General features: G+C 43.9%; 1 long non-coding RNA gene across 1 annotated transcript; it reads right to left on the bottom strand.

The window, feature by feature from the left end:
* Positions 1-4963: 4963 nt before the first annotated feature.
* LOC122696849 lies at positions 4964-10641 on the bottom strand. Its single transcript, XR_006341862.1, has 3 exons — positions 10627-10641; positions 7495-7496; positions 4964-5095 (listed from the first exon to the last, which is right to left on the bottom strand). It is a non-coding gene; the product is annotated as an uncharacterized LOC122696849 (long non-coding RNA).
* Positions 10642-18541: the final 7900 nt, after the last annotated feature.

Below are 18541 nucleotides of genomic sequence, written 5' to 3'. Positions count from 1 at the left end.
CGAGGCACGTGGGGTCTTAGCCCCCTGCCCTGGAAGGCGAAGTCTTAACCTTTGGACTGCCAGGGAAGTCCCTCTCCTCGCTTTTAAAGTCATTGCTTGCATTCCCGAAGCTTCTCTCCTGCCCTGTATTCACTGTACCTTTCTCTTCTTCTTATTTTCAGAAGCCTTCCTAGAGCTCACTTCCCCTATGAGGCTGTCCATGACCAAGGCATGGAGGCTGTACCTGGGGACACACCCTTTTGCACAATAACGCACACGTGCAATCTGGAATATGCAGCCCAAAAATTTTTTTTCACCAATCTACCTTGCTCCCCATCCTACATGAAAGTGTTAATCGCTCAGTGGTGTTCGACTCTGCGACCTCATGGACTGTAGCCTTCCAGGGAATTCTTGTCCACGGATTTCTCCGGGCAAGAATACTGGAATAGGTTGCCATTTCCTTCTCCAGGGGATCTTTCCAACCCAGGGAGCAAACCTGGGTCTCCCGCATTGCAGGCAGATTCTTTGCCATCTGAGTCACCAGGGAAGCCCTACATAGGGAGTTAAAATTCTATGTGAAGGCTGGTGCTCAGAGACCAGTTCCACACTAAGGCTCCCTGGACTGTACGTGGCATCTCTCTTCCAAATTGCCCAAAGTGCTCCTTAAGTATTCTTTTTCACAACTTCTTTTTGACATAGCTTGTCAAGAAACCTCACTATTCACAGACAGGAGCTGAAGGCAAGAAAACTTCAGAGAACCAGGTAGCTCCCAGGGTTAAATCGGGACAGACTTGCTGCATCAGAGTGAACCAGAGCAAACACTGCACACAGCAGAGACTCCAGCAACATACACTTGGCCTAGGGTCAACCAGCCAATCCTAAGACCAAACCATCTTTCCAGCCAAAATGGAAAAAACTCCAGATCAAACCAGTCAATCCTAAAGGGAATCAACCCTGAATATTCATTGGAAGGACTGATGATGAAGCTGAAGCTCCAACATTTTGGCCACCTGATGTGACAAGACCCTGATGCTGAGAAAGATTGAGGGCAGGAGGAGAAGGGGGTGACAGAGGATGAGATGGTTGGATGGCATCACTGACTCAACGGACATGAGTTTGAGCAAACTCCGGGAGATAAGGAAGGACAGGGGAGCCTGGCATGCTGCCGTCCGTGGGGTTGCAAAGAGTCAGACACGACTGAATGACTGAACAACTACAATAACAGGGTCAACACAAAGCGGTTAAACAAACTGCTTTCTGTACCACTAACAATCTCTGTGACCAGCTCCTCCATAGCGTCAAAACGATGGCTGATAAAACTGACACCAATGTAAGACACTCCTTGCTAGACAACCACCAGTGAGACATCCAGAAAAGGACAGGGAAAAAAGACCAAGATTTTCTTTTCCTGGGTCTCCCTCAGAAGACGTCACTTGACTTACCTGAGGCCTCCGGACATGGGTCATTCTCCGTTTTTGCAGAGGACATCAACAAATCTTGGGTACTTTTCAGAACAAAAGAGGGAGAATGCTTTTTTTATGTCCTGTCTTTATACAAGATAAGACCGAAGGTCATGACTACAAAATAATACTAAAGTGTGTTCACATTTTCTCATCTAAGAAAGGTGGGATAGCCTGGGATTTCTCTGTTTCATATTTATTTTGTATTCATTTGGTCTCTTTTGGGATTCCCTGGTGGCTCAGATGGTAAAAAAAACCTGCCTGCAATGCGGAAGACCCGGGGCAAGAGCCCCCTGGAGAAGGGAATGTCTACCCACTCCGCTATTCTTGCCTGGGGAATTCGATGGACAGAGGAGCCTGGTGGATTACAGTCCATGGGGTCACAAAGAGTTGGACACGACTGAGCGACTAACACTTTAATTTCACTTGGTCTACTTGAGGATCATATAAATAATACACTTTTCACAACAGAAACCACTCCAGTGCACCTGTTGATCACGACAGACGGTGAAATTTAAATGAAAGGCCTGCTTCCCAGTGCAGAGCGGGACGTCAGTATCGGATGTGTTAGGGAAGCGGTTGCCCGTTCTTCACGTGAAGGTGGGTGGTGAGGGTAACCTCACGGTGCTCACCTGTCTCTGGAAGACTAATTTCCTCAGAATCCTGTGATGAAAGGTGATCTCATCTCAGGCTTTTTAAATATACCATTAGAAGACATTTTCCCATATCAATCTTTTCTTTACTTTTTATGCCTTTCTCTCAAAAAAACAAATGCCCTTCTTTGTATTGACATCTTTTGGGGTAACGTGTCTTAAGGAAGTTTATTCAAAACTCTGATTTTTGCAGCTTCCAAACAAAACAGTGAGGGTAAAGCAACGTGTTGCTTTCTTTTTAGTGACTAAGACTCAAGAACTATTTTTCTCATTTCACTATTGCTGACATTTCTGTTCTTTTTTCCATTTTAAGCTAGAAATTCAGGTTCACTTTATTTCTTGAGTAAATCTAGCTTTTTAGTTCCATCATTCTTCCAGAAATTTAGAAAGGAGTTGAAATCAATATGTTTTGCGTGACCTACAACTTCCTTGCCAAATATGCTACAGCAAGATTTTTTCATAAGTTTCACGAAGAGTTTTTATACCACTGTTCTGTTATTCTTTTGCTGAAATCTTCGGGAAGAAACTAAAACTTGTCTCCCTAGGCAAATATTTCTGTGTGATAAGGGACGAAAGGGCTTTCTCACATCTTTACCTTTCAATTGCATTGTTGTTTAAAAGCATATATATACACATAAATATAATTTTGTGTGTGTGTGTCCAGATGCTTTCTTAGCATCTACCTCATGCTGTGTAGGCTTGACCTCCAAGCATACGGTGAGGGGGCTGAGAAAGGACTCTGCTTTGAGAAACAAGCAGAGGGGACATCCCAAGCATGTGGGACACCCCAAGTCACAAGCTCACAGGGAAGGAAAGGACAAACTGACCTTTCACCCCTGCTCTCCTCCATCTCCCCACTTCAGTTTCTGGTTGGCCCTACAGGAACTTTCTCCATTCTCTCCTCTCGCATCCAAATCCCCTTTGACCTCAGCACTCTGTTGGCAGGGATGAGGAGGGAAAAGGAGAAACGGAAAAGAAAGTGCAAGAGATCACAGTGCTCGGTACCTCTAAGAGGGCTCAGCGTCAGCTGCCAGGAAGCTTCCGAAGGGCTCGGAGGAGACTCCTCCTCCCCAGGTCAACCTCAGCATCCTGGCTGACCTCACCTCCTGGCAACCGCCAATCTTCCCTGACTACAGAAACAGTCTTCTCACAAAGTGAAGCGGGCTAAAAATCAACTCTAGCCAATGTCAAATTAATCTAACCTTACTCGCGTACAAACACAGTGTGGAAACCTTGGACATGAGCTCATCATGGACAGGCCCAAGGTTCATTTCAGTATTAATAATTAAGTCTCTATCTGTATTATCTGGACTCTTGCCACTCTGCTCTTGCCCAGCCTAGCCTTTCATCTACCCACCGCTGGAGACAAAAGGTCTTTCATTTTCTATTACTTACACCTGCAAACTTGGGCTCCTCCTTCTTTCTACCCCATTAACACAAATGACCTTCATGAGACACCCAGACAAGGCTCTACAAGGATGGCTGAATGAGGAACTTTATTTTTTTTATTACATTAAAATGCTTTTAATTTTTTAAAAAATAAAATTCTATGGGTAAAGAAGATGTGGTATGTGCATATAATGGACTACTATTCAACCATAAAAAGGAATGACATTTTGCCATTTGCGGCAACATATATGGACCTGGAGGACATGATGCTAAGCGAAATACTGTATGATATCACTTTTTGTGGAACCTAAAAACTACAACAACCTAATGAATAAAACAAAAAAGAAGAAGATGCACAGATATAGAGAGAAAACTAATGGTTATCAATGGGGGGGATAGGGCAGCACAGGGTAGGGGAACAAGAGGTACAAACTATTGGGTATAAGATAGGCTAAAGGATATACTGTACAATGTGGGGAATATAGCCAATATTTTAGAGTAACTGTAAAAGGCAAGTAACCTTTAAAGTTGTATAAAAATTTAAATTTTTCAAATTAAATAAATAGACATTTAAAAAATAAAATTCTAAACTTAAAAAAAAAAAAAAAGAACAGTGGAAATTTTGCTTCTCCAGAGCACCAGTACTAGCCAGTGCTATAAGATAACGTCTGAGCCACCAGGGAAACCAGAGGAGAAGTGATAGTTTACCCAGCAGAATTCTTGGGCTTTCCTGGTGGCTCAGCTGGTAAAGAATCTGCCTGTCATGCGGGAGACCTGGGTTTGATCCCTGGGTTGGGAAGATCCCCTGGAGGAAGGCATGGCAACCCATTCCAGTATTCTTGACTAGAGAATCCCATGGACGGAGGAGCCTGGCGGGCTGCAGTCCATGGGGTCGCACAGAGTCAGACATGACTGACAGTCTGAGCACAGAACAGCCTAAGATGATGTGGTAGCTTAGATGGGAGATTTCCAAGGCAGCATCAGGGGAAAAGAAAAAAATCATGTCCTCATAGAAGAACCACTCCAGGGTAGTATTGCGCTTCCTATGGAGCAGGAGCAGACGAGAAGATGGTAATCTGGATTTCCTGCTCACAAACCCACATTTCCCATTGGTGAGACAGAAAATAAGCTTGGAGAAGCCTCTCTTCCCTAGGAGGGTAGCTAAACCTACTAAGAGCAATCACTTTTCTAAATCATCTTTCTCACAGAATGGAAACTTGATGTCTTGAGGAAAATGTCCAATGTTCAAAGACTCCACAAAAATTAATCTGAAGACCTTAAAAAATTCTTCATTTTTATCTTAATGAAAAAATTATGATAAGGTCTCTTAGCTACTGACTTTTCAAATTATCTTGTCTATTAAAGAATAGGTAATAATATTTATTGGGAATTCTTCGTGGCTCAGCAGTAAAGAATCCACCTGCAATGCAGGAGATATGGCTTCAATCCCTGGGTCGGGAAGACTCCACTGCCCCCGCCCCCCCAGGGGAAGGAAATGGCAACCCACTCCAGTATTCTTGCCTGGAAAATCCCATGAACAGAGGAGCCTGGTGGGCCACAGTCTCTGGGATCACAGGAGTTGGACATAACAAAGCGACTAAACCACCACCACCACTAATATTTATTACTCAATAATGATTGCTATTATTTATTGAGCATTTTCTATGTGCTAGTCACGACTCTAAGACCTTTATATGAGCAGAACTCATACATGAGCCCTTTATATGAGCAGGTCATATAATAATCACACAATTCTATGAGGAAACAACTGTATTATCCCCATCTTACAGATGAGTCAATTGAGGCATTAAAAAGCTAAGCACTTTTATAAGATTTCACAGCTCATAAGTAGCAGAAGAGGAGTTTGAATCCAGATAATCCAGTTCCAAAACCATGCTTTTAGCTACTCTGAGAGACAGGTGTGGAAAATGCAGAAACAGAATGCACTGATCTGTTCATGTGTAAAAACTGCAATTCTATTTCCTATTTATAAGGACAGTACAATGCAGTGGTTTAAAGCGCAAATTCTGTCAGCATGTTGCTCATGTCATAAATTCCCGCTGCCACTTACCAGCCCCATGACTTGGCCATGATAAACTCTGTGACCTGAGCAAGGTACTTAACTGCTCTGTGCCTCAATTTCCTCATCTGTAAAATGGGAATGATGATGATGGTACCGCCCTCACAGAGTCAGTGTGAGGGTCAAATAAAATAACATATGAGCAGCGCTTGCCACAGTAAATGCTATATAAGCATAAACTATTAGCACTAAAAATGATAAGTAAGGAAGTATTCATCCAAAATGTTTTGATGGACAATCACTGAATACATGGTAAGCATTCCTTTCAATGTCATATTCCAACATGTCCTAAAGTCACCACTCATCCAAATGCTGGTCCCCTCCTCTCTCCTTCCATGAAACCCACATTCATGCCATGGTGAGGGCAGAGGTCACGGGCACAGCTGGTGAGGAGGGAAGACCGGGCACCTGCCATTCCTGCTACAGACCCAGGAGAGCAAGAGGCTGACCAGCACCAAGGCCGAGATAGTGTCAGGAATTGATTTCAAATCAGGTTCTTAAGGATAATGTCGAGGATAATTACAATCATTATTGTGATTGTCGTTATACCTTGCAATTACCCTGGCTTAATTAATTCAAACTTGTGAAGTACTTTGAGATCCTCAGATGAAAGGTGCCAAGTTACTCTGAAGTGTCATTACTTTCCTCCTGCTCCTTTCATCCAAGGTGATTATAGCTCTTCAGAAGCATTAATTAATCCTCTTAACAGCCCCAGAAAGCAGATAAGCGTAGGAGTCATCCGCACGGAGTCCAAGAGAGACATTTATCCGACTGGTTTAGTGGTGGCTGTTCTGTAGTCAAATTGGCTCTTGGGAGGCCACCAGAATCACAGGGTTTTGTGACTTGGGTGCCTGAAATGTGTACAAGCCCCCAGTTTAGTAACAATTTAATGAGGAGCGATATGGACATGGCCCCAGCTTTTAAAAATTAACCCTCAGCTTATACTCAAAGAGGAATCCTCAAAGGCTTAGTTATGAGGTAAGAAGTAGGGAAAAATTATGTCATCGTCTAGTGTTTTCTTTAATGACCTGGAAACTTTATAATCAGACAAAGGATTTTCTCATGTTCCGTAGTAAAGAATTTGTCCTGGGTCACAAAACTAAAGGGGCTTCCCAAGTGGCTCAGCAGTAAAGAATCAGACTGCCAAGCAGAGACACAGGTTCGATCCTTGGGTTGAGAAGATCCCCTGGAGAAGGAAATGGCAACCCACTCTAGTATTCTCACCTGGGAAATCCCAAGGACAGAGGAGCCCGGCGGGTTACAGTCCATAGGGTCACAAAGAGTCGGAGGTCACCAAGCCACTAAACAACATGAAACTATGGAGCCTACACTGGGAATTGACCTCAGTTCAAAGCCCTAACAGAGTTTGACTTTCACTGAGGTCTATTTTTATAGTGGTCTTTCTTTTCACCGCTGTTTATGCCCCGGCTATATAATGAAGAATACTTGAAAAAAATACTGTGAGAGAGGCGTTTTATAGACACAGGTTAATCAGTTCAGTTCAGTTCAGTTCAGTTCAGTCGCTCAGTCGTGTCCGACTCATTGTGACACCATGAATCGCAGCACGCCAGGCCTCCCTGTCCATCACCAACTCCCGGAGTTTACTCAAGCTCATGCCCATCGAGTCGGTGATGCCATCCAACCATCTCATCTTCTGTCGTCCTCTTCTCCTCCTGCCCCCAATCCCTCCCAGCATCAGGGTCTTTTCCAGTGAGTCAACTCTTCGCATGAGGTGGCCAAAGTATTGGAGTTTCAACTTCAGCATCAGTCCTTCCAATGAACACCCAGGACTGATCTCCTTCAGGATGGACTGGTTGGATCTCCTTGCAGTCCAAGGGACTCTCAAGAGTCTTCTCCAACACCACAGTTCAAAAGCATCAATATTTCGGCACTCAGCTTTCTTCACAGTCCAACTCTCACATCCATACATGACCACTGGAAAAACCATAGCCTTGACTAGATGGACCTTTGTTGGCAAAGTAATGTCTCTGTTTTTCAATATGCTATCTAGGTTGGTCATAACTTTCCTTCTAAGGAGTAAGCGTCTTTTAATTTCATGGCTGCAGTCACCATCTGAAGTGATTTTGGAGCCCAAAAAAATAAAGTCTGACACTGTTTCCACTGTCTCCCCATCTATTTGCCATGAGGTTATGGGACCAGATGCCATGATCTTAGTTTTCTGAATGCTGAGCTTTAAGCCAACTTTTTCACTCTCCTCTTTCACTTTCATCAAGAGGCTTTTTAGTTCCTCTTCACTTTGTGCCACAAGGGTGGTGTCATCTGCATATCTGAGGTTATTGATATTTCTCCTGGCAATCTTAATTCCAGCTTGTGCTTCTTCCAGCCCAGCATTTCTCATGATGTACTCTGCATATAAGTTAAATAAGCAGGGTAACAATATACAGCCTTGACGTACTCCTTTTCCTATTTGGAACCAGTCTGTTGTTCCATGTCCAGTTCTAACTGTTGCTTCCTGACCTGCATACAGGTTTCTCAAGAGGCAGGTCAGGTGATCTGGTATTCCCATCTCCTTCAGAATTTTCCACAGTTTATTGTGATCCACACATTCGAAGGCTTTGGTGTAGTCAATAAAGCAGAAATAGCTGTTGCCCACTTAAATTAATAGAATTTCTTTGGAGAGATTTCACTCTCACACTTCTAATGTTTTCAGCATAAGATCCAGTGGGCAAAAGATTTGTTGAAAATAGGTTTTGCATTTTAACGACTGCCAGGGAACAGAGAACGTATGATAAAGGGTTTTGAGGGATGTTGAACACGCTTGTTTTCTTGCAGCTTTATAATTCTTCTTCTGTCTTTTGTTTACAAGTGTATACGAATGTGTGAGGTCCTAGTTTAGCTCAGGCTGGGTCTTAGGACCCAGGGAACAAAGCAGTCCCAATTCCTGTATTCACAGTGTCCTCTGAAATTACTTCTGTGGCTGCATCCTGGATGCAGTACTGGTGAGGAGGGGCTAGATGGGCCGCCTAATTCACCTGCTGCTGGACCACACTTTCCTGGTACCAGACCCCATTTTTGCACAGCCACAAATACTGATGACAACTGTCTTTTTTTATCGTCATTACTACTATTGCTATTATCATCAGATGCAATAAACTTAAAATTACTACTTAACATGTGTTAAGTCTAACAAAGCATAACCTCAAAACACACTCCAGCAAAGCTTGCTAATTTAGATAGGCAGAAATGGAACCTCCATCCAAGATCAATTTAAGTGACCACAATCTGTTTTTTCACCAGTTTGCTTTCCGAAGAGTGTACAAAATTTCACATTGACTGTGTTTGCAAGACCTGGGTTTACTCTCTGTTAGTAGAAGGATAAGCTTTGAGGGCTTAAAAAGTCGGCTTAAAACTCAACATTCAGAAAACTAAGATCATGGCATCTGGTCCCATCACTTCATGGCAAATAGATGGAGAAATAATGGAAACAGTGAGAGACTTTATTTTTGGGGGCTCCAAATTCACTGCAGATGGTGACTGCAGCCATGAAATTAAAAGACACTTGCTCGTTGGAAGAAAAGCTATGACAAAACTAGACAGCATATTAAAAAGCAGAGACATTACTTTGCCAACAAGGGTCCATCTAGTCAAAGCTATGGTTTTTCCAGTAGACAGGTATGGATGTGAGAGTTGGACTATAAAGAATACTGAGTGCTGAAAAATTGATGCTTTTGAACTGTGGTGTTGGAGAAGACTTCTGAGAGCCCCTTGGACTGCAAGGAGATCCAACCAGTCCATCCTAAAGGAAATCAGTCCTGAATATTCATTGGAAGGACTGATGCTGAAGTTGAAACTCCAATACTTTGGCCACCTGATGTGAAGAACTGACTCATTTGAAAAGACCCTGATGCTGGGAAAGATTGAGGGCAGGAGGAGAAGGGGATGACAGAGGATAAGATGGTTGGATGGCATCACTGACTGTATGGATATGAGTTTGAGCAAGCTCTGGGAGTTGGTAATGGACAAGGAAACCTGGTGTGCTACAGTCCATGGGGTTGCGGAGAGTCAGACACGACTGAGCGATTGAAATGAACTGAACTGAACTGAAGCTTTGAGAGACAGCTCTATTGCCTTTCTCAGAACTTCTCAGCATATATTAAATGCTCAGTAAAATATAGTATGTGATCAGTAAAAGTGCAGAGAAGGCAATGGCAACCCACTCCAGTACTCTTGCCTGGAAAATCCCATGGATGGAGGAGCCTGGTAGGCTGTAGTCCATGGGGTCGCTAGGAGTCGAACACAACTGAGTGATTTCACTTTCACTTTTCATTTTCATGCCCTGGAGAAGGAAGTGGCAACCCACTCCAGTGTTCTTGCCTGGAGAATCCCAGGGACGGGGGAGCCTGGTGGGCTGCCGTCTATGGGGTCGCACAGAGTCGGACACGACTGAAGTGACTTAGCAGCAGCAGCAGTTAAAGGTGTGTTGTCCATCCACTTAAACTGAATGACGTTAACACATGTGGTCCAGGCAGGATATTTAATTTAGGGAATAGAAAGTTGCTAAGACATATACTTACTTTTCATGTACATTTTTTAACTTATTTCAACAGTTTGTGAGTAAGTGAAAGTCGCTGAGTTGTGTCCGACTCTTTCAACAGTTAAGGTCATGCTATATGATAACAGATTAAATTAGATTCTTTTAAACAGTGTTTTACTGATTACCAATTGTCATAATACTAAATATTATGAACTGGAATGACCTGAAATCACCAAAGAAGTGATGTCTCACCAGCTACTATGATAACCATGAAATGTGTAGACATTCTAGTATGTAGACCCGATTCTGTAGACCCAATTCTGATTGGGTTGGTGATACCCTGAAAGGACTGGCTTGCAGTGCCAGATTCTGGGGTCAGGAAGATCCCCTGGAGAAGGAAATGGTAACCTGCTCCAGTATTCCTGCCTGGAAAATCCCATGGACAGAGGAGTCAGGCTATGGTACACAGGGTTGCAAAGAGTTGGACACGACTGAGCACAGACAAACACACACATGTGAAGCTTCCAGAGCCCATATCCACCTCTCTGCTTAGCGTCAATTCTAATGGACCTTAAATATTGCTTTTGGTTCCTAATCTAAGTTCATGTTCCACCGATCTATTAGGTGCCTTGTGCCGTATCCATTATCACTGACAAACTTCCCAGATCTACTGGCCTTCCAGCTTCTGACTCCCTTCTGTCCAGTGGCCCCACAGCCACAGTCTGTCCAGCCCTTGAGCCACCACTGGACCACATTTTTGCTTCCTGGAGCTGACCCGTGACTAGATATGATCCTTAGAGAGGGAGTCCCGTGTGCCACCTTCTTAATTTTTGTGTTATCCGAATAGTCCATCTCCCACACCTTTCCTCCTGTTCCCAGCAAACAGTATCTGAGCTATCTGAGCAGACGGGCTCCATGCTGCTTTCCTTAACCAATATTCCCTGGACTCTTATTCTAAAAGAGGTCACAGAACAAAAGGTAAGATTCTGCAATTGCCACGGAGGATACAATGTGTACTTGTTCAAAGCATTCTTCAAGGCGGCCAGTTGCTGCTTTGATGTGACAGTCAGAAATGCTGGTTTGACACTAACCTGTGAAAACTCCTAACAAAGCATTTTATCTCACCGCATCTAACTTTGTCCATAGGTAAGGGTTAAGTTTAGAACTGTCTCTATCTAAACTGGCTCATTATAAATATGAGCAAACTATTATTTGGTGACTGGAAGCATATAATAGAGGGATGGATTACACAGAAGCATTATATAAAGAATGGATGATACATCTTGCAGGCAAGCTCCATTAACCCTTTAAGGTTACCACCAGATGAATCATTTTCCTGAATTTACTTGAGCAGCATTAGAAACATCACAAAATGAAGACTCTTAGTAATGGTAGTATACACACAATCATTAACTATGTGATAATTCAATTGAGTTAAAGCAATATATAGAAAAAATTACATAGCCCGGCACTCAGTATAGAGAAAGAAATGGCAACCCACTCCAGTATTCTTGCCTAGAGAAATCCCTTGGACACAGGAGCCTGGCTGGCTACAGTCCATAGGGTCACAAAGAGTCAGATACAACTTAGCAACTAAACAACAGCAAAGGTTTAAAAAATTAAAATGAATATTTTTTCCTGCTATTTCTTTCTTCATGGCAAAATAGAGAAATCAAAATGTTCAATATAATTAACATATGCTCAATTATTTAAAATATCTGCAGATCACTGAATTTCAGGGATGATGGCATATGAACTGGTCCCAACATGTTGAGGATACTGGTGTCTGTCTGCCTAACCTATGTGATGTTTGAGGGGAAAGTGAAGGGTCTTCAACCACACACAAAATATCTCTGCCCTAAAGTTTAATGCCTCAAAACCCATAGCTTCATCCTTCAAAACAATTTGATTCTTTCAATACAAATAGACCAGAGACAAGAGAAAGACTGGGTTCTTGAAGTTCAGGTAGTCATTCACACTTCAGTAAGATTAAAGGAGAGTTTCTGCTGAGGGCAAAGGAAAGACAGCATGAGGGGTCCCAGAGAGAAGTGGAATGAAATCAGTTCAGAGCCAAAAACAGAGGGAAGTTTAGGGAGCTGACCTCATACCTTATTGTCAGAAACTTTCACTTTGCTCCTGCTTGTTAGGAATAAACCTTTGACTTGATTGATCTATAAATCAAGCTCACATTTGGTAGAACTACCTCCCATTTCCCTCATCTACCTACTCTTCCGACCCAAGCTCATCTGTCGCATTGTTTCTGGCTGTCAAGTTCAGTTCAGTTCAGTCGTGTCTGACTCTTTGCACCCCCATGGAAGCATGCTAGGCTTCCCTGTCCATCACCAACTCCCAGAGCTTGCTCAAACTCATGTCCATAGAGTCAGTGATGCCATCCAACCATCTCATCCTCTGTTGTCACCTTCTCCTCCTGCCTTCAATCTTTCCCAGCATCAGAGTCTTTTTCAATGAGTCAGTTCTTCGCATCAGGTGGCCAAAGTATTGGAGTTTCAACTTCAGCATCAGTCCTTCCAATGAATATTCAGGACTGATTTCCTTTAGGATGGACTGGTTGGATCTCCTTGCAGTCCAAGGGACTCTCAAGGGTCTTCTCCAACACCACAGTTAAAAATCATCAGTTCTTCAGCACTCAGCTTTCTTTATGGTCTAACTCTCACATCCATACATGACTACTGGAAAAACCATAACTTAGACTATACAGATCTTTCTTTGTTGATAAAGTAATGTCTCTACTTTTTAATATGCTGTGTAGCTTTGTCATAGCTTTTCTTCCAAAGAGGAAGTGTCTTTTAATTTCATGGCTGCAGTCACCATCTGCAGTGAATTTGGAGCCCCCAAAAATAAAGTCTCTCACTGTTTCCATTGTTTCCCCATCTATCTGCCATGAAGTGATGGGACCGGAAGCCATGATCTTAGTTTTTTGAATGTTGAGTTTTAAGCCAACTTTTTCACTCTCCTCTTTCACTTTCATCAAGAGGTTCTTCAGTTCCTCTTCACTTTCTGTCATAAGGGTGGTGTCATCTGCATATATGAGGTTATTGATATTTCTTCCTGCAATCATGATTCTAGCTTGTGCTTCATCCAGCCTGGTATTTCACATGCTGTACTCTGCATGTAAGTTAAATAAGAAGGGTGACAATATACAGCCTTAATGTACTCCTTCCCCAATTTAGAACCAGTCCGATGTTCCATGTCCGGTTCTGCTTCTTCTTGATCTGCATAGAGATTTCTCAAGAGGCAGGTAAAGTAGTCTGGTATTCCCATCTCTTGAAGAATTTTCCACAGTTTGCTGTCATCCACACAGTCAAAGGCTGTCAAGGTCACCCCCTTTTATCCTGAGTATGAGGCCCAGTATACCCACAGGACTGTTAGAATTAGCACTTAAAACTCAGGATGAACGCTGGGTCTATTTTTAAAAGATAATTACAGTCCATCCAGTGCTAAGGGCAGTCATCCCAGCATTTTATTTATTGCATTGGTAAGCAGATGGTCCTCAAAGTGTTTAAGCACATTTGAACATGCAAGATCCATTATTTATTGCAGGAGATGGCGAACTTAGCGTGGGCCACTGGCAGGTATGGAAGGATGGGAACATCACACAGGCAGGCGGCCTCTATGCAGCCTGAGAGAAAGGTATCTTCTTGTCGCATTAGCTTCCTAATCACAAAGCCCTTGGACCAGAAGCGTTTCCCGTGTGTGTAAAAGGGAACCTGTCTCTTTTTGTTTTGCCAGAATTCACTGGCAAATGCGCAAGTTTAAAAAGGAAGAGGGAAAAAAGTAAATAACCTGGTGTCAGAGATAATCAAAAGGCTGGTTAGATTTAGAATGTGATTTAGATTTAGAACGTGAAGAACATGAATAGTGAAAAGCTATTCGCTCGGAAATGAAATGAGCAAAACACAACTTTCTTGCGAAGGAGTGCGGCGCCCACCCGCACAGCCGCTGCCCCTCTGCGGGTTGCCCTCCTTCTTCATTGCTGATGCCTCTGCGCTCTTTTGATCTCTGCACGCCTTTGTTTCGGCTTCCCAGGTGCCAAGGGAAACCGGCCAGCAGTGAGCTCTCCAGCGCCCGGGCCTCCGTCGGCAGCCAGCCCCTCTGGCTCAGCCAGCTGGACCACACGGAATTAGTCCAGTACTTCACCATCCACCCTCTGCCTCTCCGCATTCCGCTCCGGGTAATACAGGCCCAAGCAAGAGGGCCCCGCGCCTTCTGCGGCGGTGTCTGCGGGGCTGCGGGGGCCGGCCCGGTTCCGGGACTCAGCCCCGCGCCGGGAGGACCGCGTCGCTTTCCTCCGCCCACCGCCTAGCCTCCGTCTCCATCAGCTGCCGCGGTCCGCGGACCCTGGGGCGGGCGGCCCCGGCGGCCGCTGGGGAGCCCCCGGAGGGCTGGGGTCTCTCCCTCGCCGAGGGGACGGAGCCGCGCAGGAGCCGGCCGGGAGAGCCAGCTCTCCCATTGTCGTGCTGGGATGGAAGTCCTGTTCCGTGGAAGCGTTTCTTGTTAATGGGCAGTGGGGCCTGGGGACGGGACAAGGCCGTTCAGACAAGGGGCTGACAAAAAAATAATAAATAAATAAAACAGACCCCTGGACCAGGTGGGGAAAGCCACAGGGTGGAATCTTTTAAAAAAAAAAAAAAATCATAAAGTGGCCCCTCTTCAAGAGTCATGTCGGAATAAATCATGATGTTAATTGCAAGACCCTTTCCCCTGGGAGTATAAACCCTAAGTAAGTGTCTGCTCAACCTTCAGCGGAAAGGAGTTCCAAGTTGAAACTGCCAAAGACAGCAAATTTTCTCTGCAGAATGTTGGTCTGCCTGCGTTTAGCCTTTTTCAGAAAGAATCTGGATTAAGCCCTCGGCGGCAGGCATTCTCTCTGGTTGGGGTTGGAGGGCGCAGTGACTAAACCCAAAAGAATCGAGTTCTGCTGTCTCTTCTCCACCAGTACCTTAGAAGGCCTTTTATTTATTTTTTTTATTTTAATTGGAGGCTAATTACTTTACAATATTGTAGTGGTTGTTGCCATACACTGACATGAATCAGCCATGGGTGTACATGTGTCCCCCATCCTGACCTCCCCCTCCCACCCACCTCCCCATCCCATCCCTCAGGGTCATCCCAGTGCACCAGCCCTGAGCGCCCTGTCTCATGCATTAAACCTGGACTGGCGATCTGTTTCACATATGATAATACACGTTTCAATGCTATTCTCTCAAATCATCCCACCCTTGCCTTCTCCTACAGAGTCCAAAAGTCTGTTCTTTACATCTGTGTCTCTTTTGCTGTCTTGCATATAGGGTCATCGTTATCATCTTTCTAAATTCCATATATATGTGTTAATATACTGTATTGGTGTTTTTCTTTCTGACTTACTCCAGTAAGTCCAGTAAGAAACTAGGCTCCAGTTTCATCCACCTCATTACAACTGATTCAAATGCATTCTTTTTAATGGTTGAGTAACAGTCCATTGTATATATGTACCACAGCTTTCTTATCCATTCGTCTGCAGATGGACATCTAGGTTGCTTCCATGTCCAGGCTATTGTAAACAGTGCTGTGATGAGCATTGGGGTATACATGTCTCTTTCAACTCTGGTTTCCTCGGTGTGGATGCCCAGCAGTGGGATCGCTGGGTCGTATGGCAGTTCTATTTCCAGTTTTTTAAGGAATCTCCACACTGTTTTCCACAGTGGCTGTACTAGTTTGCATTCCCACCAACAGTGTAAGAGAGTTCCTTTTTCTCCGCACCCTTAGAGGGCCTTTTAGGGTGACCAGGATCGCAATGTCATAGAACTGTAAATACATTTAAGAAGATTTGGCTAAAGAGACTAACGTTTCCAAGATAACACTGCTTTAATGTAAATTAAGGGGAATAATATGACTTCTGAAGGTCGCTCAGTTGTGTCTGACTCTTTTCGGCCCCATGGACTGTAGTCCACCAGGCTCCTCTGTCCATGGGATTCTCCAAGCAAGAATACTTGGGTGTGTAACCATTCCCTTCTCCAGAAACTGGAGTAAGTAACCATTCCCTTCTCCAGGGATCTTCCCGACCCAAGGATTGAACCTGGGTCTCCTGCATCTGCACTGCAGGCAGAGGTCTTTACCATCTGAGCCACCAGGGAAGCCCTCTAGGAAAGGTTAAAATTGATGTACAGTCCTCTTTTAAATCTAGATTAAGGTTTTGTGTCTTTTAAGCATTCCTGGTCTAAGTACTGTAGGCCAATCCATGAAGGGAGAGGGCATGAATAGATCAAATCTCATTACATCAATGTTAGCAGCACTTATTATCAGAGAGGGAGCTCTGGGGTAAGAGGTGGGGTACCTTCCTTTTCTGCCTTTCTACCCTCAAAATGCTAAAGGACTGAAACAACAGAAAGAAGTTTCTCTGGTCACAGAAGCCTAGACTGCAGCCTTTAGATAAAAATATCAACAGCAAAATACTGCTAAATTAATCCACCTTCTTTTGATTATTGATGTCCTACTGTTTTGTGCCCGAAACAACATACAAGATGCATCAGTCATTTATAAATTATTCATTCAGTTATTTTGGCAGCAGTGTCTTTCCATTTATCAACTGATAAATGTACAGATGATAAGAAGGGTAATTTTACAGCCCCCTGACACTTACCTTTGACATGATTTTCATATTTAATAAGGGAAAAACACTAATGAAATATATTTGACAACACCAAAGGCATCAGAGATTAACACCAGTGAAGTGAGCCACGGCTGTCTGCTCTCCCTTCTTTGGCCAGGACCTCCTAGAAATTTCACCAGCTCTCTCCTGTTTCTTGCTTGAAGCTCTCAGTTATGCCTGCCCAACAGAACTGGGCATGATTGGGGGTTTTGCTTTGTTTGGTTTGTTGTTTATTTATTTGTTTGGTCTGAATAGTTCTGCTATGTGCCCTAAACATAGGGGAACATTGTTTATATTTTGGGGGTTTGGCAGGATGGTGGTCCAAATGGTTTTATTTTAGAAAATATATCTGCCAGGCAAACTGAATGGGTGTATAGGGAAGGGATTTCCCTGGTGGTTTTGTTATTTATGCCAAAGCCAGCTCCCTTAGCGCTCATGCCAATCTCTCCCTGCGATTCTTGATAAAAGTTGCAGTGGATAATCACCTGACTACCCACCTCTCCATGATAACTGGATCTTATCTCTGCCTGCATCTCACTAACCTTCTGCTTGCCTTTCCATCCTACTCCTCTTCCCTAATATTCAGATGTGGGGAGACGTGGTAAGGAGCAAGGACACTGTTATCAGATGACCCTCCAGGGACTGATCTGGAATCCGGGATCCAGGTTTGGGGCCAGAATTGTAGCCAAATGCAGAGGGCTGCAGAAGCTGAACTACTGGCTCTGGCCAGTCAGAGGTCAGAACAGGTACCAGCGGTAACACTTTCCTTCATGCTCCCTGACCACTTTATTTAAATGCTCCCCCTAACCGTCCCTGGTAGCTCAGTGGAAGAGAATCTGCCTGCAAGGCAGGAGACACGGGTCCAGTGCCTGGGGCAGGAAATGGAAACCCGCTCCAGTCTTCTTGCCTGGGAAATGCCGCGAACAGAGTGCCCGGCAGGCTACAGCCCATGCGGTGGAGGAGTCTAACATGACTGAGCAACTAAACCACCACCACCACGTACCACCAAAAGCTTCATGCTCACAAGTTTGTAAAATATATGGACACGTTAGAGAATAACCTAAACAGATCCCAGAAGTGAGGTCAGATTGGCAGTTTTCATTTGGCTGGCCTCTGGGAGAAACTAGGGATATAAGAAGTCATCTAATTTTAGAGTAACCGATACTAAACATGATGCCAGGAATTCAGGAATAATACCAAATAGGTGAATTTATCAGGATCATTTAAGTCAGGTACATGATAATGTTTGTAATCAACAATGTTATATAAATATTCATTACTATTTCACTTCAAAGACTGTGATTTCCTTGAGAAAAGGAACCAAATTATACTCGCATTAGCATCCTCATAACCTAGCAATGTCAGGCAATTAATATGCCTCCATGGTAGCTCAGCTAGTAAAGAAACCACCTGCAATGCAGGAGACCCTGGTTCGATTCTTGGGTCAGGAAGATCCGCTGGAGAAGGGATAGGCTACCCACTCCAGTATTCTGGCCTGGGGAATTCCATGGACTGTGTACAGGCCATGGGGTTGCAAAGAGTGGGACACGACTGAGTGGCTTTCACTTTCACTTCAATAAATATATGTTTCATATATTCAGCATTTATTAAGGGCCTACTATCTGGTAGGTACTGTGTTAAACACTTAGCATGAATTATTTTATTTCATCAGCCTCACAGTACTGTCAAGATTAGTTCTCAATACTATAAATCATCTAGAGGTTAGGGAAATAAGATTTAGGAAGGGTAATTTTCCTAGGGTCCCACAGAACTAAATGGCAGAGCTAGGGTGAAAACATAGACAATCATGTGTCAGAGCCCACACACACCACCTCC

Source organism: Cervus elaphus, chromosome 7, assembly GCF_910594005.1.
Source record: "Cervus elaphus chromosome 7, mCerEla1.1, whole genome shotgun sequence".
Taxonomy (NCBI): domain Eukaryota; kingdom Metazoa; phylum Chordata; class Mammalia; order Artiodactyla; family Cervidae; genus Cervus; species Cervus elaphus.
This window is presented reverse-complemented; position numbering and strand designations above follow the sequence as displayed.